Source organism: Stegostoma tigrinum, unplaced genomic scaffold, assembly GCF_030684315.1.
Source record: "Stegostoma tigrinum isolate sSteTig4 unplaced genomic scaffold, sSteTig4.hap1 scaffold_91, whole genome shotgun sequence".
In the NCBI taxonomy this organism is placed as follows: Eukaryota; Metazoa; Chordata; class Chondrichthyes; order Orectolobiformes; family Stegostomatidae; genus Stegostoma; species Stegostoma tigrinum.
The window spans coordinates 101,639-125,679 of record NW_026728816.1 but is presented as its reverse complement, the minus strand read 5'-3'; the positions used below and the strand labels follow the sequence as shown (position 1 = coordinate 125,679).

Here is a 24,041-nt window from a genome sequence, read left to right as displayed (position 1 = left end):
AAGAATTTGGAATTGGACCATTGTGCTCACTGCTGTACACTTCAGTATTATGTATTGTTTCATATTTTAAGTCCCTGAGAAAGACATACTTTAATGAATTGCAACAAAGATATACTTGATGCATTGAAGGGAAGAATGACATAAAGTTGTATGAACTGCATGTATTTCTTTCAATTGAGCAGATTTTGATTGATGTCAGCCAAGTAGTAGATGAAAGTTTTCTTTATCCCATAAAGCCGCATGAAATGTTTTATTGAGCAAATTATTTCAGTCTTGTTCTGTGTCAGCAGCTCGCTTGGCCATGTAGCGCAATAAAACTCCTTATCGGTTCTAGCAAGCAGACAAAAACATAAATAGCACCAGGATCTGGATGTTCTACCTCTTGACCCTACCTCACCATCCGATAAGACATGGCTGACCTGCCCGGGACTCAACTCCTCTTCCATACCGGCTTCTCAGAGCGCTCAACTTCTCTATTTCAAAAATCTTATCTACCACCTTCTTTAAATACTTCCAGTGATCTACCTTTCACAATTCTCTTGTATTCTAAACAATCGCTACCTGCTGAAAGAAGAAATTCCTTTGCATCTCAGGTTTCAATCAATGTTCCCTTCTTCTGTAACTATGTTGCTGAGTTTGAGATTTCCACAATAATGGAAACATTGTCTTCACATCTAGCCTGTCAAAAAATTTTGTGTTTCAGTAAGATCACCCCTCATTCTTCTAAACTTGAATGAATAAAGACCTTCTGTGCAACCATTCTTGATAAATCATGATCCGATGAATCGGCCCAGTGAGTCTCTTTTGAACTGCTTCCTATGGCTGTGTATCCTTTCTTGTATTTCTCCAAGTGTGACCTCCTCAATAGCCTGATCAGTTGCAAAAAAACTTGCCCATTTTTAAACTGAAACCTCCTTACAATAAAGGCCAAAATTCCATTTGCCTTCTAAATTACTTGCATCACCATCGTCATGGCTCACATCAACTCCAACCTACCAAAGTGCTTTGATCCTTTGCAATTCACCTACCACTGCAACAGGTCTCCAGCTGATACCGTCTCCCTGGCCTGACAGTCATCCCTGGAATGTCTGGATAACAAGGATACCTACATCAGGCTGTTACTTATTGATCAGACCACCACCTTCCACACTGTAATTCCAAACAAACTCCTCTCTGAACTCTGAGACCTCGGCCTCAGCATCCCTCTCTGTAACAGGATTCTCGACTTCCTGACCCAGAGACCACAATCAGTAAGGATAGGTGACAACACTTGCTCCACCGTAAACCTCAACACCGGTGCCCAGCAAAGCTGCCCCTACTCTATACTCCTTATGCAATCATGACTGTGTGGCCCCAACTCCATTTACAAGTTTGCTGATGACGCTTCCATTGTAGGTCGGACCTCAAACAACAATAAGTCAGATTACAGGAAAAGCAATTGAGTGCTTGCTGGCATGATGGAAAGATAACAATCTGTCCATCAGCATAAGCAAAATGGAGGAGCTGGTCATTGATTTCAGGAAGCTTCTGTCTGCAGCAATGGTGCTGAGGTAGAGATGGTTGATAGTGTGAAGTTCCTGGGAATGTTGCTCACCAACAATCTGTCCTGGTCAACCCATGTCGACATGATGGTCAAGGAGGCTAAGAAAATTCAGCATGTCCATGAGGACCCTACCTGTTTTTGGAGATGCATCCTATCTGGATGCATCACTGTGTGGTATGGCAGTTGCTGTAGCGAAAGAAGCGAAAGAGAATCACGAGCACAGCCCAATCCGTCACGCAAACTAGCCTTCCATCCATTGACTCCATCTACACTTCCCACTGCCTTGAGAAAGCAACCAACATAATCAAAATACCCCCTCACTCTGATTATACTCTCTTCCGTCCTCTTCTGTCGGGCAGAGGATATCAGATTGAAAAAGCGTACAAATAGATTTAAGAACAGCCTCTTTCCTGTTGTGACTTTTGAACGGACCTCTCAAGTGTTAATTCTGATCTCTCTCTCTCAGCCTCTTCTCTGTGGCTGTAACACTATTCTGCACTTTGTACGGTGTGATTTGCCTACACAGCATGCAAATCAACACTTTTCACAGTATCTCAGTACATGTGACAGCAACAAAGCAATCATTCACCTGCATGCTAGTATGTGTTTCATGGACGAGAGCATCCAAGTCCCCTACCCTGCATTTTTTTTTTAGTGTCTCCCTCTATTTAAGTAAGAGTCTATCTTTTGATTCTTCCTACCTAAGTGTACTTTCCTACATTAAACTCTCTCTACCAACTTTTTTCCGACTTGCTCGACCTGTCTATCCCCTTGCAGATTCTTTCTGTCCTCATGACAACATTCCCTTACTCTATTTTTGTAGCATCAGCAAATTTGGATGAATTTATGCCTTGTCCCCTCCTCTAAGTTATGAATATAGAGAGTAAATAATTCTCGTCCTTGGACTGATCCCTGTGGCACTCCACTAGTTATGGCTTTCCGGCCTGATAAAGATGGTGGTTAGAAAATAACTGGCTGAACCACTGAAATGAAAAATGTGAAAAAATATGCGTTTTCATTGTTTGTGAAATAGTTAAATCAGATTGTAGATAATAAAATATAAATATTACAGTAGTTCTTCATAGTTTATCATTGAGCTTTATGAGAATTCTGAATATAGTTCCTGATTTATGATAGCATCAGTTTTCATGCATCTTTGTCTGAGAATTCAGATTTGTTTTGTCAAAAATTGTGCTGTGCCACACATGATATTTGCTAAATCTGTCCTGTCCCAGCAGTTCAACTCGTTCAGTTTTGAGATAACTTTTGTAAGGACCCCACAGTTGAGCTACCTTGCGTTGATAGCTCACTACACACTTCTTGCATTGAAACAAATGCACCTCAGACCACCTGTCCGTCAGCATTCATCATCTGCTCTGTGTCTACTCTTCCTCTTGGTCACACTGACTTCATTATCTAGTTCCTTACAGGCTGTAGTTATTATCTTGTTACTGCCCACTAACCTGTGCATTTGGCTCCCATCCCCCTGCCACATTACGAGGTCTTACGAGGAAAGGCTGAGGGACTTGAGGCTGTTTTCATTCGAGAGAAGAAGGCTGAGAGGTGACTTAATTGAAACATATAAAATAATCAGAGGGTTAGATAGGGTGGATAGGGAGAGCCTTTTTTCTGGATGGTGACGGCGAGCGCGACGGGGCATAGCTTTAAATTGAGGGGTGAAAGATACAGGACAGATGTCAGAGGTAGTTTCTCGACTCGGAGAGTAGTAAGGGAATGGAACGCTTTGCCTGCAATGGTAGTAGATTTGCCAACTTTAGGTACATTCAAGTCGTCGTTGGATAAGCATATGGACGTACATGGAATAGTGTTGGTTAGATGGGCTTGAGATCGGTACGACAGGTCGACACAACATCGAGGGCCCAAGGGCCTGTACTGTGCTGTAATGTTCTGTGTTCTGTGTTTTATTTATTGTTGAATAGCAGCAGGAGGTGAGGAGGCAGAGACTGCAACCCTGAGGTCACGGAGGGAAGGAAAAGAGGCTCTTACTTGGAGATTGAGAAGCAGGAGAGGGCACAACCCAGAGGTTTGGGAGTGGAGAGAGGCTGCAAGTTGGAGGTCAAGGTGAGGAGAGGCACCAGTTGATGATGTAGATTAAATGTAATACAGAAAATTGTGAAGTTTGGTTCGAAAAACAGTACATAAAACAGAAGGAACCATTCTAAATGGGTGCAGAAGCAGATCGGTTTTGCTGTTCTGTGCATAAACCATTCAGTTAAACCACAGCTAGTCTGAGCTTCAACTCTGTTTACCTGCTGAAAAGGCATGTCGACTGAAAACATTAGCTTGCTTTCTCTCCATGGCTGCTGCCTGACCTACTGTGGTCTCCGGCATTTTTTGTCGTCAGTCTGTTTACCTCCCTTTCTTCTATATCCTTTCATAGCCTTAGCTATCAAAAATAATTTCAGTCACACTCATTCTTATTGATCCAGCACCCACATTCTTTTATGAGAGAGTATTTGAGATCTTGACTGTTGTTTGTATTAAGATAAAAGTGCTTCCTGATTTCAGTTCTGAATGGCTTGCCATTGAATCTCATATATTAATAGATAATACTTCTGATAAGAAATGTTTTCAGAGTGTTATAGTGGAAGCTTCTATGTTCTGTGCATCCTCTATCTAGCCACCAGACTCAGAGTACCTGTTGGGACCATCCAAAAATGACTGAACATTTTCACTCATTAGGTAAGTAGATTGATAATAGGACTCTGGTTCTGTGCCACTGTCAGATCATTGCGACTCCAAAAGGTACCAAAGTAAATTCTGGATTCTAGGCAAATATACCTATGTGTTTAGATCTATTTAGATGCATTCATGTAGGCTAAAAATACTTGAAATAATGTATAATTAGGAGTGACAGGCAACATCTGTGACATTAAATGAAAAACAAGAACAAAGAACTTTGGTTCATATTTCAGCTTCGACAGGCACTAAACAACTAAAAGCACTGTATAACCAATGAAGTAAGTTTTTGAAGTATGTTTGTAATGTCGGAAACACAGCAACAAATATATGCGCAGAAGGCTTTCACAAACAGAACTGTAAAAATGACCACTTACTTTGTGATATTGATTGAATGCTAAGTGTTGGCCAGAATGTAGATCCACTGAACTGAATACAGGTGGTTTGTGGGTAAGAAAGTCTTAACCCTTTGGACAAACCTAATTTTATTTGTAATTTATTAGCAATAACTGAATTGTGCAGTTTAAGTTCAGAAGTTCCCAATTTTAAGTGGAGTTTTAACAAATTCACCTTTGAAGAGCGTTTGGGCTTGATGAACCCAAGTCTCAACTGAGTTAACTCAGCCTTTTGTGTTAGGGATGTATAAATTATCCATCTTAGGGGAGGCGATGGCCTCACGGTATTGTCACTGGACTGTTCATCCAGAGAGACAAATCATGTTCTGGGGACCTGGATTCAAAGCCCCCTGTGGCAGATGGTGGAATTTGAATTCAATAAATATCCGGAATTCACAATCTGATGATGACCATGAATCTGTTGTTGCTTGTTGGAAAAGCTCATCAGGTTCACGAATGCCTTTTAGGGAAGGAAACTGTCATCCTTACCTGGCCTGGTCTGCATGTGACTCCAGACCCACAGCAATGTGGTTGACTTTTAACTGCCCTCTGGGTAATCAGGGCTGGGCAATAAATGCTGCCTCGCCAGTGACGCCCTCGACGAGATTGAATCAAGAAAAAAAATTACGATTGCCTTTTCTAACTTCTCAGCCTTCAGTAATTGATTCTCCCAGTGCTAGAGAAGAAGTGGTGACTGTGGCTTATTCTATTCCCAAGGTTTAACATGATGCAACTGATGGTAAAGTTAATAAGCTTTATGAAAACATAAGTAAATATATATAATTAAATAAAAATAGCAAAGTCATTAATTAGAACTCGGCTACAACATGTAAGAGCTCCTGTGTTCCAGTATGGTCTGGTGCAAGCATGTTTGCTGTAAGCACTTAATGTTTGAGTAGCTTGTGTTTATGAGCTGGAGGCTGATCTAGGGATGCTGGGACACATCAGGAGGGGAGCAAGTTACCTGGATTCTTTGCACCAAGAGGCAGTCACAGCCCTTAAGTTTGTGTTTGTCTGATTTGGTCAGTCTTCAGGCGCAGGAGAGGTCGATGGTGGAGGTTCATTACGCTAATACTGGGGAAAGTAGGACTGTCCTGTGGTGAGTTATGGATTCAACTGGGCCTGTGTTCATGAGAGTTTAAAAAGATGAGGGGGGGATCTGATTGAAATATAGAAAGTTGGAACTGAGCCAGATGAACTCAATGCAGGGAAGCTATTTTCCCTGTTTGTGGTGCTGGGACCAGGGGTCACAGTCTCAGAATTTGGGGTAGATCAGTTAGGACTAGGATGAGGACAACATCTCGTCATTCAAGCAGAGTGAATCTGTGAAATTTTCAACCACAGAAGACCATGGGAGCCATCACTGAATGTATTCAAGAACAAGACAAGGTGGCTCGGTGGCTCACCACTGCTGCCTCACAGTGCCAGTGACCTGTTTTGATTCCACCCTTGGGTAACTATCCATGTGGAGTTTGTACATTCTCCCTGTGTCAGTGTGGGCTTCCACCAGGTGCTCCGGTTTCTTCCCACAGTCCAAAAATATGCAGGCCAAGTGGATAAGGCATGGTAAATGCATAGTTATGGAGCAAGGATGGAGGGGCCAGTCTTGGACACGATGCACTTCGAAGGGTCAGTGTCGACTTAATCAGCTGAAAACATTTTGCATTGTAGGGATTCTTTGATTTTGTGATAGATTTTTAGATGTTAAAAGATTCAATAAGTATACAGGAAAGTGGGAATATGATATCGAGATGTAAGATCGGCCATGATCTTATTGAATGGTGGACTTGGCTTGAAGGGCTGATTGGCTTATTCCTGCTTCTAGTTTCCATGTTCTTCTGTGACTGAATAAGGCTGATAGCGGAACTAGAATGCATGAGCTTTAGGGTGGATGTGCAAATTGACTATCGCACTGTGGTAAAAAACACACTTTCAAAGGGGCTTGATAAACGCAACGTAGTATAATCAGTGGGATTGACACTATTCTGTGCAGCAAAGAGTGAGAGTCTGTAACTGTGGAAGCCATTGCCACAGAAGACTGCGAAGGCTAAGTCATTGAGTGTATTTAAGACAGAGATAAATAGGTTTGTGGACTAGTAAGTGCATCAAGGGTTACGGGGAGAAGGCAGGAGAATGGGGTTCAGAAGTATGTCAGCCGTGCTTGAATGACAGAGCAGACTCAGTGTGCAGACTGGCCTAATTCTGCTCATATATCTTAGGGTCTTATTTGCTCAGACGGGAAAAGACCTTGCGGTGGGAGGTGGAGAATCCAGACATTGCAGGCAGGACAAAAAAGGAGTTTGTGAATAGTTGTAATGAGGAATTTGGCACCATGAAGCAGAGCCTTCAATGTCACAATCTCTGGATGCATAATGTGTTGGGCAGAAAGGCTTATTTCCATGCAGTGTGCCACCAAGATTCTAACTCCAGACAAACATATCCATCTTCTTTGCGCTCAATCTGACTCCTACGAGCAGGGAGCTTTCCCCCCATTCCCGTTAAAACCAGTTTTGCTCAGTTCCCTGGATGCCACATTTGGTCAAATGTGGCCTTGATGTCAAGAACAATCACTGTCGCCCTCACTCCCTCACCTCTTTTTTGTCCATTTTTGAACCAGGGCATCAATGAGGCCAGGAGCTGGGTGGCCCTGGTAGAAACCCAACTGAGTGTTAGTGAGTAGGTGATGCCTTTATTTTCACCTACTGTAGTCCCAATCATGCAAACTGTCAATTGCTGCCCCTGCCAAGCGCTGGAAGCCTCCCCAGCATTATCCAGACAGCAGAAAATTTGTTTCAGGAAGACGAGGACATGCCCTGTCAAATTTCATGTGGATGTGCTGTTGCACATGCACAGAGCGTGATTAAAGGGAGTCAGCATGGCTTTGTGATGGGCGGGACATGCCTTACAAATCTGATTGAGTTCTTTGAGGAGGTCATGAGACAGGTTGACGAGGGGCGAGCAGTGGATGTGGTGTACATGGACATCAGCAAAGCATTTGATAAGGTTCCCCACGGCAGGCATTTTCATAAAGTCAGGAGGTATGGAAATCAGGGTGACTTGGCTGTCTGGATTCAGAATTGGTTGGCTGACAGGAGGCAGAGAGTGGTTGTAGATGGTAAATATTCTGCCTGGAGGTCAGTGCTGAGTGGTGACCCGCTGGGCTCTGTTCTTGGGCCTCTGCTGTTTGTAGTTTTTAGAAATGACTTGGATGTGGAGGTTGAGGGGTGGGTTAGTATGTTTGCTGCTGACACAAAGGTTGGAGGTGCCGTTGATAGTATTGAGGGCTATTGCAGGCTTCAGCGAGACATTGACAGTATGCAGAGGTGGGCTGAGAAATGGCAGATGGAGTTCAACCTGGATAAATGCGAGGTGATGCATTTTGGAAGGTCGAATTTAGATGCTGAATCTAGGATTAAAGGCAGATGCTCGGCAGTGTATAGGAACAGCGGAATCTTGGTGTTCAAGTGCATAGCTCCCTCAAAGTTGCCACACAAGTGGATAAGGTTGTTAAGAAAGCATATGGTGTTTTGGCTTTCATTAACAGGGGGATCGAGTTTAAGTGCCGCGAGGTTATGCTGCAGCTCTACAAAACCCTGGTGAGACCACACTGGAATATTGTGTCCAGTTCCGGTTGCCCTATTATAGGAAAGATGTGGAGGCTTTGGAGAGGGTGCAAAGGAGGTTTACCAGGTTGAGAAGGTTGACTGAGCTTGGACTTTGCTCTCTGGAGAGAAGGAGGAAGAGAGGTGACCTGCTCAAGGTATACAAGGTAATGAGAGGAATGGATAGAGTCGATAGCCAGAGACTTATCCCCAGGGCAGGATTGACTGCCGCGAGGCATAGTTTTAAGGTGTTAGGAGGAAGGTATAGAGGAGATGTCAGAGGGAGGTTCTTCACCCAGAGAGTTGTGAGTGCATGGAATACTTTGCCAGTGGTAATGGTGGAAGCAGAGCCATTAGTGACATTTAAGCAACTGCTGGACATGCACATGAACAGCAGTGAATTGAGGTGAATGTAAATTAGGTTAGGTTATTTTTGGATTGGGATTATTCCACGGCACAACATGGTGGGCCGAAGGGCCTGTACTGTGCTATACTTTTCTATGTTCTATGTTGTGTGTAAGAGTCAGAAGCCCAGTTGTTAGTGGCTTGGCTCTTTAGCTCAGTAGCTACCCCTTAATTTTTTGATGGCCAAAAGTGGCTGGCAAAGCAGACTTGCAACTTGAAAGCATTATGACATTGGCCAGGATGTGAAGCATTGACCTACATGGTTTTTTTCAGATGTCTATTACTGCATCCATGTCTGTGAATGATTTGCGTAGCAGCCTTGAAGTTTTCACAGAGTCCTTCAGAACTTAGATGTGGACCTTGGCAACTTTAAAGAAGTCTAAAAAATATCAACACACATACATTTTGGCAATGACTGGTATGAACATCGATAGAGAGTGGATAGCCAGAGACTTTTTCCGAGGGTGAAGGTAGCTCTTATGAGGAGGCATAGTTTAAAAGTAAGTGGAGGTAGATATCGGGTAAACGTGAGAAGTAGGTTCTTTACTCAGAGAGTGGCAGAAGCGTGGAATGCATTGCCAGAGAGGGGAGTGGAGTCAGCTTCATTAGGAGCATTTAAGCAGCTATTAGACAGGCATATGGATGATAGTATAAGGTAAGGGTGGAGGTTAGCTCGACGTTAGGTTGAGGGTAAAAGCTCAGCACAACACTGTGTGCTGAAGGGCCAGTCCTGTGCTGTACTGTTGTATGTTTGTATGCTCTATGAATCCATCAGTAATTCATCTGCAAGTAGCTGACAGTGTCTTTAAATAACTCTGGCAGAGGGGTTATTCATGTTCCTGGTGATCATACGTTCAGCAATGTGTCATTGAGGGACTTGAAGCATTGAGCTCTGATATCACAGTATTGGCAATATCTTGCCTCCTCGACATCCTTTCATCAGGTATTTGCTGCATGCAACATAGAATTGTCAGAATAGCATCCATGGCAACTTGCATTTGATGTGTGCTCATGAGTCATATATACCATTTCAGATCTCAAAACCCTTTGTGGCCCTGAAAAACCAGGCGGCGAGATTGCAGACTTTACACCAAGCATGATTATCTGAATCTTTTCTCTCCTACTATAAAGCTGACAGTGAGACTTCCGTGAGTTCCACTGTATTCACCAGATGCTGTTTGCCAGTTATGACATGAATTTCATGTAGCTTTTGACCACCTACATGAGGAATGGGTAACAAATGCTGGTCCTGTCAGTGATGTTCCCATCCTTGAAAATATGTGGAAATAAATTGAACCTAGTAGTTATCATTTCCTTTTACTGTGCCTTGTATTCTTCAGCAGATATTTATCCCCCTGTATTCATTGCAGAGTAGTTGAGAATGTGTTCCAATTGAAATGGTTTGTACTAACAGTTAGGAAAAATGTATCTAAAGATTTTTTTGAATGCAGGTGATTTAAACACCGTGCGTTTTTCTGCCTATCGGCCAGCAATGAAGATCCGCCGACTCCAGAAAGCGCTCTGTTGTGAGTACATTCACACATTGCAGAATTTGTAATCTCGTGCTGTGTTTTGTTGTGAGCTTCCTTGCTTGCCTGTTGTCAGATGTCATTGGTTACAATTAGCTTGGTTTTGCAGTTGTTGAGACATCAGTTCGGCATGACCTTACAACCTTCCACTCAAAGGACGTTTGTCTATAAAGTTGCTGAAAATGCAATCTGATAAGGGCAGCCAGGCATCTTAGACTAGAGTGAATGAGGAAAGCAACAGGATGTCTTCTTAACGATTGGGAAACAACCACATGAAGGACTGAGGAGGACAGTGAATTAAAAGAGGAATGGTTTGTTTCAAATCAGGTATAGCAAAAGAAATTAAGAGAACGTGAGGAAGGTTGAAATTGAAATGGCAAGTAATGGTTTATGTTCATTGGAAACCATCAACAACAAAAGTACAATGAAGAAAGTATTTGAGAAAATACAGGAGATTTCTTCAAATGAAAGGGAGACACTGTCTTCATGATGCCAATAGCACGGAGTGCAACTTTGGCGTTTAACCACATCATCCCTTGGCCTGAAGTCACTGTACTATTTACCCATTTTATAACAGAAAAATACTTTAATGATGAGTGTCATGGAGAATTTCAGCCCAGAATATAACCATATTCTGAGCAATTGCCACAACAGCTTCTATGACATGACTTTATAAAACATCCCAAAGCATGTCATAGGAGCTTTATAGAGTAAAATTTGATACTGAGTACTGAAAGAGATCCGAAGGTAGATGATTAAAACCACATCAGAGGTAGATTTTAAGGACTGTTTTGAAGGAGGAAAGAACGATGCAGAGGTTCAGCAAGGTAATTCTATAAAGCTTAGGCTCCAAGAAGTTGAATGTAAAGCTGTCGATGATGGAACAGCACAAATTGTGTTGAGAGGCTGGAATTAAAGGCATAAATGTGCCTAGAGGGGCTATGAGTTGGACATTGTCAGGGGATGTGCATGGGTGTTGCCAGGTCAGGGAGGGATTTGAAAGCCAGGACAGCAATGTGAAAACCAAGGCACTGCTTAACTGTGAGCCATTGTAGATCAGAGTGCGCAGAGAAAGATGGGTGAATGGAACTTGGTGCGTGTTAAGACAGAGTCAATGGACTTTTAAATGATGCCATGTTAAAGAAAAGGAGAACTTGGGAGGCCAACTTGATATTCATCAGAATGGTCATGTTCAGAGTTAATCAATGCGGTCGGGTTTCAAAACTAACGGACTTAACCTGGGGCCAAATGTTGTGGATGTGAAAATAAGTAGACTTTGTGACATCAGGCCTATGTGGCCGGAATTTAAACTCTGGGTCAAAATAACAAAGGGTACAACGAAAACCAGTAGCTAGCAAGCAGACGTCCTTTCAAGGACCAAAGATAATGGCTTTGTTCTGTACCAGATTTAATAGATGGAAACTGTCCAGTTCTGTAGAGACAGTGGAAGAAATGAATGAGGGGGTGGTGAGATAGACCTGGGCATTGCCACCATGTCTGTGGAAAGTGCAGTGCATTCACATGATATTGCTCTGGGGCAGTGTTCAGATGAGAAAAGGAGAGGGATTTTACTGATTTTGGCCAGACCTCGGTGATTCACACCCACGGCCATGCTGTCAAAGATTTGTGGAAGCCAGAAAAACTGAACTTGACTGTTTGCAGTAAATGTACAGCATTTCAGATGTCACTTGATCCTGCAGATTGACTCCCTAGAATCTGCTTGTCAAATGATTTATATGGCTAAAAGGTTCAAGTATGAGTTTGCGCTGTGGAACTCATCTCGCACCGAAACTGGCCAGTTGTTATATCAAGATTTGGAGAAAGTATTAGTTTTTTGAAGAATGTTCTGATACAGAGAGAGACTAATAGTTTCTTGAGAAATCGTGGGACATTGGCCAGGAAGTTAAACAGCAGTGGGGGGGAAAACAAACTTGACCTGAATCCTATGTTAAGTATATAATGGATTGGTTCGAGAGTGAGGATATCAAAAAATATTCCGATTTTTAAGATGAGACACTCGGGACAATTTGGGTAGGATGCACTTCTTGAAGGGACCAGAAAGGTACAGAATTATCCATTGGATGTGAAAAATTTGAAATGAAGACAAAACTTTTTGAGGCTGGGGTGGGGAAGAAATGAAGGTCCGATTTTGTTCATTCAACCTCTCCCATGACAAAATGCACTTGTATAAGATTGGTGACTATAAGATTGTTGACGGCACTTTAATGAAGAAAAATCAACATGGACATTTGTTCTGCTGTATATATAACATTAACATTCAATCTCTTGGCAAGGATAATGTGACAGGGCATTTGAAAAGCCAAGTTATTGTAATTTGAATTAAGAGATCAGGCTGTAGAACCTGAGATCAATCTCAGAATAAAATGTAACAACAGCGATAGATGAGGAACCTCTTCACTCACAGAGAGGTGAACTTTGTAATTCTGTACTCCAGAAAATGTGGCGCCTCAGCCAAGAAGTATGCTCAGAACGGGGATTGACATGCTGGGGTAGTCAGTGAAGCACTATTAATGTCACAGGATTAGTAATCCGGAGGCCTGGGACAATGCTGTAGAGTATAGGCTTAAATTCCACTGTAACAGCTGATGGAATTTGAATTCAGTTCAATATAATTTTGGGGGTAGGTGGGAATGTGGAGCTGACATTGCAGTCAAGTCAGCCACGACCTTCTTGAATGGTGAAGCAGGCTTGAGGGGGCCAGTTATCCAACACATGCTCAAATTGATATAATCATAAACAAAGCTGGTCTCAGTGATGGTTACACTGTCACTGTTAAACTATTCACCGTTATAAAAACTTGACTCATTCACTGATGTTCTTTAAGAAAGCAGCTCTGCCATTCTTATTTGATCTCACCTCCATATAACTCCAGATCCACAATAATGTGGTTGACACTTAACTGCACTCTGAAATATCAAACAATTTGGAGGAACTATGGATGGGCAGCAAATACTGTCCTTGCTATTCCTGCTCCTTGTTGCTATGACCGTACATGCATTAACATATTAACCAATTTCCTCTTTGAATCCGTTTGAGGAGCAGTGTATATTTTGTATTGCTTGGTGATTCTCCAAGTATCTGATGGGTTTTGCAGAGTTCCTTCTACCTTCTAAATGTGAGCTCCTTCCAGTGTTTAACCTTTTAAGGTAGGCAATCGTTCTCAAACCTTTTTGATTGAATGCCTACCTATTAATAGCAATCACTAACCTATCTATTATTAATTGCATATTCATAATACAAAGGGCTACGTGTAAAGAAGTGTTCCAATCATCTTTATAAAAAGCTCCTTCCTGACGCTTATCATGGAGATGAGATTAGATTCCCTACAGTGTGGAAACAGGCGCTTCAGCCTAAGAAGTCCACACTGGCCCTTGCAGCATCCCACCCAGACCCATCCCCCTATCACCGACACACCACCCTGAACACCATGGGAAATTTAGCATGCCCAATCCACCGAGTCAGCGCATCTTTGGACTGTGGAAGGAAACCGGAGCACCCGGAGGAAACCCACGCAGACACGGGGAGAATGTGCAAACTCCACACAGACAGTTACTTGAGGCTGGAATCGAACCCGGGTACTTGGTGCTGTGAGGCTGCAGTGCTAACCCGCTGAGCCACTGTGCTGCCCCGATGTGTGTATTTGCTTCTAACTGTGATATCTGTCAGTCGCTGGACTGGTGTTTGATACGGGCACTCATAATGTATATCCACTTGATCCAAATGCTCTTCTATTGTTAGCCTGATAAATCAAGAAAAGGGCTGGATCCTTTTGTATATTTTTCACATCACATATTCATGATTTACATATAGTTGAGAGTTTCAAACTGCAGTAATTAAACATTCATGACAGATAAAAGCATTCCAGAATTGTTTCGACTTGATGATAAATAGTGAATATCTGTTCTTGACTGCAGCTTTCCAGCCTATCAGTGCAGAAAGGCATTGCTTAGCAAGGTTGGATGAGGAATATTACTGTTCCAATGAGTTACATTTAATTTATCACCATTGAAGCTCGCGTTAGTTAGTATGCTTTTTTCCAATATATTTAATCTAAAGTTATGACAGATGATTTGGTTTGTAGATCTCCAATTACCTGTCTACTGTAGAACCCAGTTTTGAAACAATTGATATAAGGCACTTATTGTACTGTCACTGATGCTGTCATTATACTACCAGAGTATGGCTGTAATGCTGAATTACTTTAGCCTGCCTTCATGAAGCAGTGCAATCTTTCCTAGATAAGGATGAGGGGAAGGTGCACATAAAAGACTGATTGATTTATAAAATTGAGATTCATGGAATATATAGGTCACTATCAAATTTGGTTAAAAAAGATGGCTGAAGGACAGAAGCAGCAAGTTATGATAAATAGATTAGAAGATCGCTATTAGCAGTTTCCCAAGTATTAGGACACTGATTTTTGGAGATAGATACATGATTTGAATTTGGGAATATGGCATACAGAAGGCCCTTCAGCCAATCAAGTCTATGCAAACTTAACTGCACTAATCCCACTTTGCAGCACTTGGAGAATAACCTTTAATTTCATGTGCTCATCCCAGTACTTTTTTACAAGTTGTGAGCTCTCTTGTCTCAATGACCCTTCTGGGTAGTGCATTCCAGATTACCACCACCCTCTGGGTAAAAATATTTTTCCTCAAATCCCCTCTACATCTCCTGCCCTTCACCTCATAATTGTGTCTCCTTGTTATTGACCCTTCAACTAAGGATACAGCTGCTTGCTAACCTTGCCCCTCCTAATCTTCTGCACCTCAGTCACGTCCCTCCTCAGCCTTCTCTGCTCTAAAGACAACAAACTGAGCTTATCCAGCCAGTCTTCATAGCTGAAGTGCTCCGCCCCAGGCAATATCGGAGTGAATAATCTCTGCACCGTCTCCAATTCAATCACATTCTTCCAACAGTGTGGTGATGAGAACTGCATACAGTATTCCAACTTTGGCTTAACCAAAGTTCTATACAATTCCAACGTAACCTTCCAGCTGAAACCATCTGTGCCATGACTGATAAAGGCAAGTTCTGAGTCTGCATTCTTAATCATCGTGTTAACCTGTCCTGCCATCTTCAAGGATAATGGGAACTGCAGATGCTGGAGAATCCAAGATAATAAAATGTCAGGCTGGATGAGCACAGCAGGCCAAGCAGCATCTCAGGAGCACAAAAGCTGACGTTTCGGGCCTTGACCCTTCATCAGAGAGGGGGATGGGGTGAGGATTCTGGAATAAATAGGGAGAGAGGGGGAGGCGGACCGAAGATGGAGAGAAAAGAAGATAGGTGGAGAGGTAGTGAGGGGATAGGTCAGTCCAGGGAAGACGGACAGGCAAAGGAGGTGGGATGAGGTCAGTAGGTAGATGGGGGTGCGGCTTGGGGTGGGAGGAAGGGATGGGTGAGAGGAAGAACAGGTTAGGGAGGCAGAGATAGGTTGGACTGGTTTTGGGATGCAGTGGGTGGAGGGGAAGAGCTGGGCTGGTTGTGTGGTGCTGTGGGGGGAGGGGACGAACTGGGCTGGTTTAGGAATGCGGTGGGGGAAGGGGAGATTTTGAAACTGGTGAAGTTCACATTGATACCATTAGGCTGCAGGGTTCCCAGGTTCCCTCCTGCAGTGCCACAATGCACCTCCCAGTCGCAAACCATTTCCACTCCCCCTCCCATTCTTTAGATGACATGTCCATCATGGGCCTCCTGCAGTGCCACAATGATGCCACCCGTAGGTTGCAGGAACAGCAACTCATATTCCGCCTGGACTCTTTAATTTTACATCCTCAAAGACATTTAGCAGGGATAGCGTGGATTATAGAGTGAGTTGAGTAGATTGTTTCATTATTAATTCTTTACTAAATTTGATTTATATTACATTTTTAGACCACATCAGGTGACGATGTGTGTGATTTCACCAAGGTGCTGAAAAATAACTTCAGATCAAAGAAGTACTTTGCCAAACATCCTCGCTTGGGTTATTTACCACTACAAACAGTCCTAGAAGGTGAGAACCTTGAGATGTAAGTTTATTGATGTGAGATTTACGAATGTATCAATGCCCATTTGGGGGTTGACAAATATTGCAGCATTATTCATTCTGCAGCTTAGCAGGAGAGTGAGGTTGTCCATTTGCGCATACATCAGAAGTACACAATACAAAAACAAGGGGGGCTTAACTGATATCATTGATCCTCTCGCCTTGAAAGCAGTGTAGTTACTCAGAGTGCATCTGCTGTGGACTTGTTGATACTGTCACTAACGTGCAACCTTCCTTGATATCTTTCTCTGTCCTCCAGTTCTGTCTTTAAAAACTACAATCAATTGCCCTCTCCTCAAAAGAAAAGAACCTTTGGCTGAACGTAGAACAAAGAACAGTACAGGCCCTTCAGCCCGCAATGTTGTGCCGACCTATTATCCCACTCAGATCAAACTACCCTGCATACCCTTCATTTTACTATCCTTCATGTGCCTATCCAAGAGTCGCTTAAGAGTCTCTAAATGTATCTGACTCCACTCCCACTGCCAGCAGTGCATTCCACACACCCACCACTCTCTGTGTAAAGAACTTAGGTCTGACATCTCCCTTATTCCTTCCTCCAGTCACCTTAAAATTTCTCCCCCTCGTAATAGACATTTCTGCTCTGGGAAAAAATCTCTGACTATCCACTCCAGCTATGCCTCTCATCATCTTGCATACCTCTACCAAGTCACCTACCATTCTTCTTTACTCCAATGGAAAAAGTCCTCGCCCCCTCAACCCTACCTCGTAAGACGTGCCGTCCATTCCATGCAGCATCCTGCTAAATCTCCGCTACACCCCCTCTAAAGCTTCCACATCCTCCCTATAATGAAGCGACCAAAACTGAAGGCAATATTCCAAGCGCTGCTCCATCCCCACGAACTAATGCTCTATTCCAAATCCCTTTCCTCTTGATGCTTTAAATTCCTTGCAGTCTTTCGTATAATTTCATATTTGAATTCACCTGAACAAATTTCACCTGCAGCCCTGACCCACTAACAGCGACTTGCCCTGCAGCCATGACCCGCTCACAGCGACTTGCCCCCTCTGTCCTGACCCGCTTGCAGCGACTTGCCCCCTCTGTCCTGACCCGCTTACAGCGACTTGCCCCTGCAGTCCTGACCCGCTCCCAGCGACATGCCCCTGCAGTCCTGACCCGCTCCCAGCAACATGCCCCTGCAGTCCTGACCCGCTCCCAGCGACATGCCCTTGCAGTCCTGACCCGCTCCCAGCGACATGCCCCTGCAGTCCTGACCCGCTCACAGCGACCTGCCCCTCCAGCCCTGACCCGCTCACAGCAGCATGACTCTGCAGTCCTGACCTGCTCCCAAGTCAGCGACTTCGATGTTGTGGCCATTTCAGAGACATGGATGGAGCAGGGTCAGGAATGGATGTTGCAGGTTCCAGGGTTTAGATCTTTCATTAAGGTAAGGGAAGGTGGTAAAAGAGGGGGAGGTGTGGCTTTGTTGGTGAAAAACAGATCAGAGTAAACCGGTTGATGTCGTGTATATGGATTTCAGCAAGGCGTTTGATAAGGTTCCCCACAGTAGGCTATTTTACAAAATGCAGAGGAATGGGATTTTGGGAGATATAGCAGTTTGGACCGGAAATTGGCTCGCTGAAAGAAGACAGAGGGCTGCAGTTGGTGGGAAATGTTCATCCTGGAGACCAGTTACTCGTGGTCTACCGCAAGGGGCGGTGTTGGGTCCACCGCTGTTTGTCATTTTTTTAAATGACCTGGATGAGGGCACAGAAGGATGGGTTAGTAAATTTGCAGACGACACTAAGGTCGGTGGAGTTGTGGATAGTGACGAAGGATGCTGTAGGTTGCAGAGAGACATAGATAAGCTGCAGAGCTGGGCTGAGAGGTGGCAAATGGTGTTTGATGCAGACAAGTGTGAGGTGATGCACTTTGGTAGGAGTAACCGAAAGGCAAAGTTCTGGGCTAATGGTAAGATTCTTTGTATTGTAGATGAGCAGAGAGATCTTGGTGTCCATGTACACAGATCCTTGAAAGTTGCCACCCAGGTTGACAGGGCTGTTAAGAAGGAATACAGTGTTTTACCTTTTATTGACAGAGGGATCGAGTTCCGGAACCAAGAGCTTATGGTGAAGCTGTACAAAACTCTGGTGCGGCCGCACTTGGAGTATTGTGTACAGTTCTGGTCGCTGCATTATAAGAAGGATGTGGAAGCTTTGGAAAGGGTGCAGATGAGATTTACTAGGATGTTGCCTGGTATGGAGGAAAGGCTGAGGGACCTGAGGATGTTTTCGTTAGAGAGAAGAAGGTTGAGAGGTGACAATTGAAACATATAAAATAATCAGAGGGTTAGATAGGGTGGATATGAGAGTGTTTTTCCTAGGATGGTGACGGCGAGCACGAGGGGGCACAGCTTTAAATTGAGGGGTGAAAGATATAGGACAGATGTCAGAGGTAGTTTCTTTACTCAGAGAGTAGAACATAGAACATAGAACAGTACAGCACAGAACAGGCCCTTCAGCCCACAATGTTGTGCCGACCATTGATCCTCATGTATGCACCCTCAAATTTCTGTGACCATATACATGTCCAGCAGTCTCTTAAATGACCCCAATGACCTTGCTTCCACAACTGCTGCTGGCAACGCATTCCATGCTCTCACAACTCTCTGCGTAAAGAACCTGCCTCTGACATCCCCTCTATACTTTCCACCAACCAGCTTAAAACTATGACCCCTCGTGCTAGCCATTTCTGCTCTGGGAAATAGTCTCTGGCTATCAACTCTATCTATGCCTCTCATTATCTTGTATACCTCAATTAGGTCCCCTCTCCTCCTCCTTTTCTCCAATGAAAAGAGACCGAGCTCAGTCAACCTCTCTTCATAAGATAAGCCCTCCAGTCCAGGCAGCATCCTGGTAAACCTCCTCTGAACCCTCTCCAAAGCATCCACATCTTTCCTATAATAGGGCGCCTAATAGTATATACTATAATAGTAGTAAGGGAATGGAATGCTTTGCATGCAACAGTAATAGATTTGCCAACTTCAGGTACATTTAAGTCATCATTGGATAAGCATATGGACGTACATGGAATAGTGTAGGTTAGATGGGTTTCAGATCGGTATGACAGGTCGTCACAACATCGAGGGCCAAAGGACCTGTGCTGTGCTGTAATGATCTATGTTCTATGACAGTATAACGGTGGCTGAAAGAACTTTTGAGGAGGACTCGTCTATTGAGGTGGTATGGACTGAGGTTGCCGAGGAAGGGTTATCGACTGAGTCAGTATGGATGGAAGTTAGGAACAGCAAGGGAGCAGCCACCTCACTGGGGGTGTTCTACAGACCCCCAAATCACAGTAGGGAGATCGAAGACCTCACTGGCCGGCCTATTGTTGAAAAGTGCAAACGTAGCAGGGTTGTTGTTATGAGTGACTTCAACTTTCCCAATGTAGATTGGAACCTCCTTCGTGCAGATGGTTTGGATGGAGCCGTTTTTGTCAGGTGTGTTCAGGAGGGTTTCCTTACTCAGTATGTGGACAGGCCGACGATGGGGGAGGCCATTTTGGATTTGGTGCTCGGCAATGAGCCAGGACAGGTGTCAGATCTCGTGGTGGGAGAACACTTTGGCGACAGTGACCACAACAGCCTGACATTTACCATAGCCATGGGAAGGGAAAGGAGCAGTTACCAGGGGAAGATATTTAACGGGGGAAAAGGAAACTATGACGCTATCAGACAGGAGTTGGGAAGTAGAGATTGGGACCAATTGTTACACAGAAAGGGCACAGCAGACATGTGGAGGCGGTTTAAGGAGCAGTGGTTGCGAGTGATGTATAAATTTGTTCCTCTGAGACAGGTAAGAAGGGGTAAGATTAAAGAACCTTGGATGACGGGTACAGAGGTGCTTCTTGTCAAAAAGCAAAAGGCAGCGTTCGTAAGGTGGAGGAAGCAAGGGTCCAGCACAGCTTTAGAGGATTACAGGCTTGCTCGGAAGGAGCTCCAAAGTGGCTGAGGAGGGCCAGAAGGGGGCAGGAAAAAGGCTTGGCAGGAAGGATTAGGGAGAACCCGAAGGCATTTTACTCATAGGTGAGGAATAAGAGAATGATCAGGGAGAAGGTAGGGCCGATCAGGGATAGCGTAGGGAACTTGTGCGTGGAGTCTGAGCAGATAGTGGAAGCCCTAAATGAGTTTTTTGCCTTGGTTTTCACTAAGGAAAGGGACGTTGTTGTGAATGAGAACTTTGAGGAGCAGGAAAACAGGCTTGAACAGATCAAGATTGAGGAAGTTGATGTGCTGGAATTTTGGCCAACATTAAGATTGATAAGTCCCCAGGACCAGATCAGATTTATCCTAGGTTGCTCCGGGAAGCGAGAAAGGAGGTTGCTAAGCCGCTGGCGAAGATCTTTGCTTGCTCATTCTCCATGGGAGTCGTATCGGAAGATTGGAAGGAGGCAAATGTTGTTCCTTTTTGCAAGAAAGGGAATAGGGAAATCCCTGAAAATTACAGACCAGTCAGTCGTCAGTCTTAGGTCTGTTTTCAACAAGATTTTGGAGAGATTTCTGAGGGATAGGATTGATGACTATTTGGAAAAGCCTAGTATGATTAAAGGGAGTCAGCATGGCTTTGTGAGGGGCAGGTCATGCCTTACAAATCTTATTGCATTCTTTGAGGAAGTCACGAGACAGGTTGACGAGGGTCGAGCAGTGGATGTGGTGTACATGGACTTCAGCGAGGTATTTGATCAGGTTCCCCATGGCAGGCTCATTAATAAAGCCAGGAGGTATGGGATACAGGGTGATTTGGCTGTCTGGATTCAGAATTGGTTGGCTGACAGGAGGCAGCGAGTGGTTGTAGATGGTAAGTATTCTGCCTGGAGGTCAGTGCTGAGTGGTGTCCCGCAAGGCTCTGTTCTTGGGCCTCTGCTGATTGTAGTTTGTATGAATGACTTGGACGAGGAGGTTGAGGGGTGGGTTAGTATGTTTGCTGATGACACAAAGGTTGGAGGTGCCGTTGATAGTATTGAGGGCGATTGCAGGCTTCAGCGAGACATTGACAGTATGCAGAGGTGGGCTGACAAATGGCAGATGGAGTTCAACCTGGATAAATGCGAAGTGATGCATTTTGGAAGGTTGAACTTAAATGCTGAATATAGGATTAAAGGCAGGATTCTCGGCGCTGTGGAGAAACAGTGGGATCTTGGTGTTCAAGTGCATAGCTCCCTCAAAGTTGCCACACAAGTGGATCAGGTTGTTAAGAAGGCATATGGTGTTTTGGCTTTCATTAACAGGGGGATCGAGTTTAAGAGCCGCGAGGTTATGCTGCAGCTGTACAAAACCCTGGTGAGACCACACTTGGATTATTGTGTCCAGTTCTGGTCGTCCTGTTATAGGAAAGATGTGGAGGCTTTGGAGAGGATGCAAAGGAGGCTTTCCAGGAGCTGCCTGGACTGGAGGGCTTGTCTTACGAGGAGAGGTTGACTGAGCTTGGACTTTGCTCTCTGGAGAGAAGGAGGAAGAGAGGTGACCTGATCACAAGATAATGAGAGGCATGGATAGAGTCGATAGGCAGAGACTTTTCCCCAGGCCAGGTTTGCCTGCCTCGAGGGGCCATAGTTTGAAGGTGGTCGGAGGAAGGTATAGAGGAGACGTCAGAGGGAGGTTCTTCACCCAGAGAGTTGTGAGCGCATGGAATAGTTTACCAGTGGTAGTCGTGGAAGCGGAGTCGGTAGTGACATTTAAGCAACTCCTGGACATGCACGTGGACAGCAGTGAATTGAGGGGAATGTAGGTTAGGTTATTTTATTTTTGGATTAGGAATATTCCACGGCACAACATCGTGGGCTGAAGGGCCTGCACTATGCTGTGCTTTTCTATGTTCTATGTAGTTATAATCAGAGGCAGTATAGTTAGGGGAATGAACACTGTTCGTTGTGACTAGGATCGAGAGTCTCGAAAGTAGTGTTGCCTGCCTGGTGCCCAGGTTCAGGGTATTCCATCTCAGCAACAAAGGAACTTGAAGTGGGAGGAGTAGAAATCCAGCTATCGTGGTACACACATGTACCATTGATATGGAAGAAAGAGGAAAGAGGTTCTGCTGAGGGATTATGAGCACTGAGGTGAGAAAGCAGAACCCGAAAGGTTATAATCTCTGGATTCTTATCTGAGCAATTTGGCACGGTGTGAACAAAATTAAAGATGTAAATGCATTGTTCAAATGGTGGCATGGCAGAAATGTGTTTGAATTCATGGGACATTGGCATCGCTTTGGGGAAGGAGGAAGTTGTTCCGGTGGTACAGACTCGACCAGAATCATTTTGGGACAAGTGTCCTGGCAAAAGACATAGCTAGGTCTCGGGGTAGGGCATTAAAGTAAAAAGTGTGGAGTGGGTGAGTTCAGTTGCATGGAAAATTATGGAAAAAGTTAGAAGCTGGTAAGTGCTCAGCAAAGTTTCCAGAGCAAGTAATAGGACAAAAAGTATGGAAATGGTCAGGAGTCTCCTTTCAGGTGCAGCAAACAAGAAGAGTGTCCACCCTGGAAATGCCAGACTGAAGGTCTTGTATTTAATTGCAGGGAGTGTATGAAACAAAGTGAATGAGTTTGTGGTGCCGATTGAAATTGACAGATACATTGTTCTGGGTGTCACAGAGAGGTGGTTGTTAGGGGATACGTTTTGGCAACTAAATATCCAATGATACATGCCCTCTAGAAAGAACAGGCGAATGGACAGAGATGTCAGGGTTGGCTTGTCAGTAAGAAATGAGGTAGCGCTGAAGGAACCACAGCTCTTGAGCTTGTTTATTAATGACTTGGAGGAAAGAGGTGAATGTGCTGTGGCTAAATTAGTAGATGACTCAAAAATATTAGAAAGACAAGGCATGACACAGAAACAGAGATTTACCAGGATGTTACTTGGATTGGAATGTATGAGGTATAAGGAGGCTTTGGTGGAAATGTTGTATAATAATAAATGCAATGAGACCAACCATGATTTCACCGAATGGTGGAGGAAATTCAATGTGCCAAATGACATTTTTAGTGAGTCTTGTTGTTTGACAATGCATTGGTAAAGGTGTTTTTTTTTCTCTCTTGGATGAGATGTAAAAATGAAATGTGCACCCTTCCTTTTGATCTGGAAATAAATAATTGTTCTGAACGATTTCCATTGACTGGTAGCAATCTGACAAGCATGACGATGTAAAGAGATTCTTCGCTTCTTTTTAATTGTAAAGTTATACTTTGGAATTAATTAAGCATATATTAAATTCATCACTGCATCTCCAAAAGTGCTCTTGTATGATAACAACATTTGAAAGAACACTCTTCAATGGTGGTGATTTTCAGTTGCCATAACACACATGAAATTACATTGTTGGCCAATCTGTCCATGATTATTTCATTATCTTAGGTTTCAAACAGACAAGGAAATATTGGTGATGCAATGAAGAACTTGATGATAAAATATAATTGCTGTTATAGTTTCCTCTTGCAAGAAATATTCGCAACAAATTGACTGGTCAAGGAAATGGGACACTGACTGAGTACTTTGAATGTTGAAGTGATTCCTAAAATGAAAATTATGACCTTGATGATTTCTCTTGCATGCAGATTTGAAGAGAATATTTTGAAATATCCTCTAGGTTAGTGGTTCAGGCATAAAAGTGTCACATGTATATTTATGTATATACATGTACATGTGTAATCTGAAAAGAAAATGAATATAAATCACTTGTTACAAGGTGAGAATGAGCTATTCAGATAGTCAGAACTGCCAATGTTTGTGTCTGAGATAACACATTGTAGAGCTGGAGGAACACAACAGGGCAGGCAGCATCAGAAGCTCAAGAAAGT

The 24,041-nt window shown here is 43.7% G+C and overlaps 1 long non-coding RNA gene across 5 annotated transcripts in view; it reads left to right on the top strand.

The window, feature by feature from the left end:
• LOC132209409 (uncharacterized) overlaps positions 1–23,631 on the top strand; it is a 275,322-nt gene extending 251,691 nt beyond the window's left edge. For 4 of the 5 annotated variants that reach the window (XR_009445501.1, XR_009445505.1, XR_009445504.1 and 1 more), the window contains 3 exons: positions 3,484–3,625; positions 16,076–16,196; positions 23,610–23,631. This is a non-coding gene — a long non-coding RNA (uncharacterized LOC132209409). Of the gene's footprint in view, positions 1–3,483; positions 3,626–4,184; positions 4,418–16,075; positions 16,197–23,609 lie in introns of those variants that run through there. The other variant, XR_009445503.1, reaches the window with a different exon arrangement.
• The last annotated feature ends 410 nt before the right edge of the window (positions 23,632–24,041 follow it).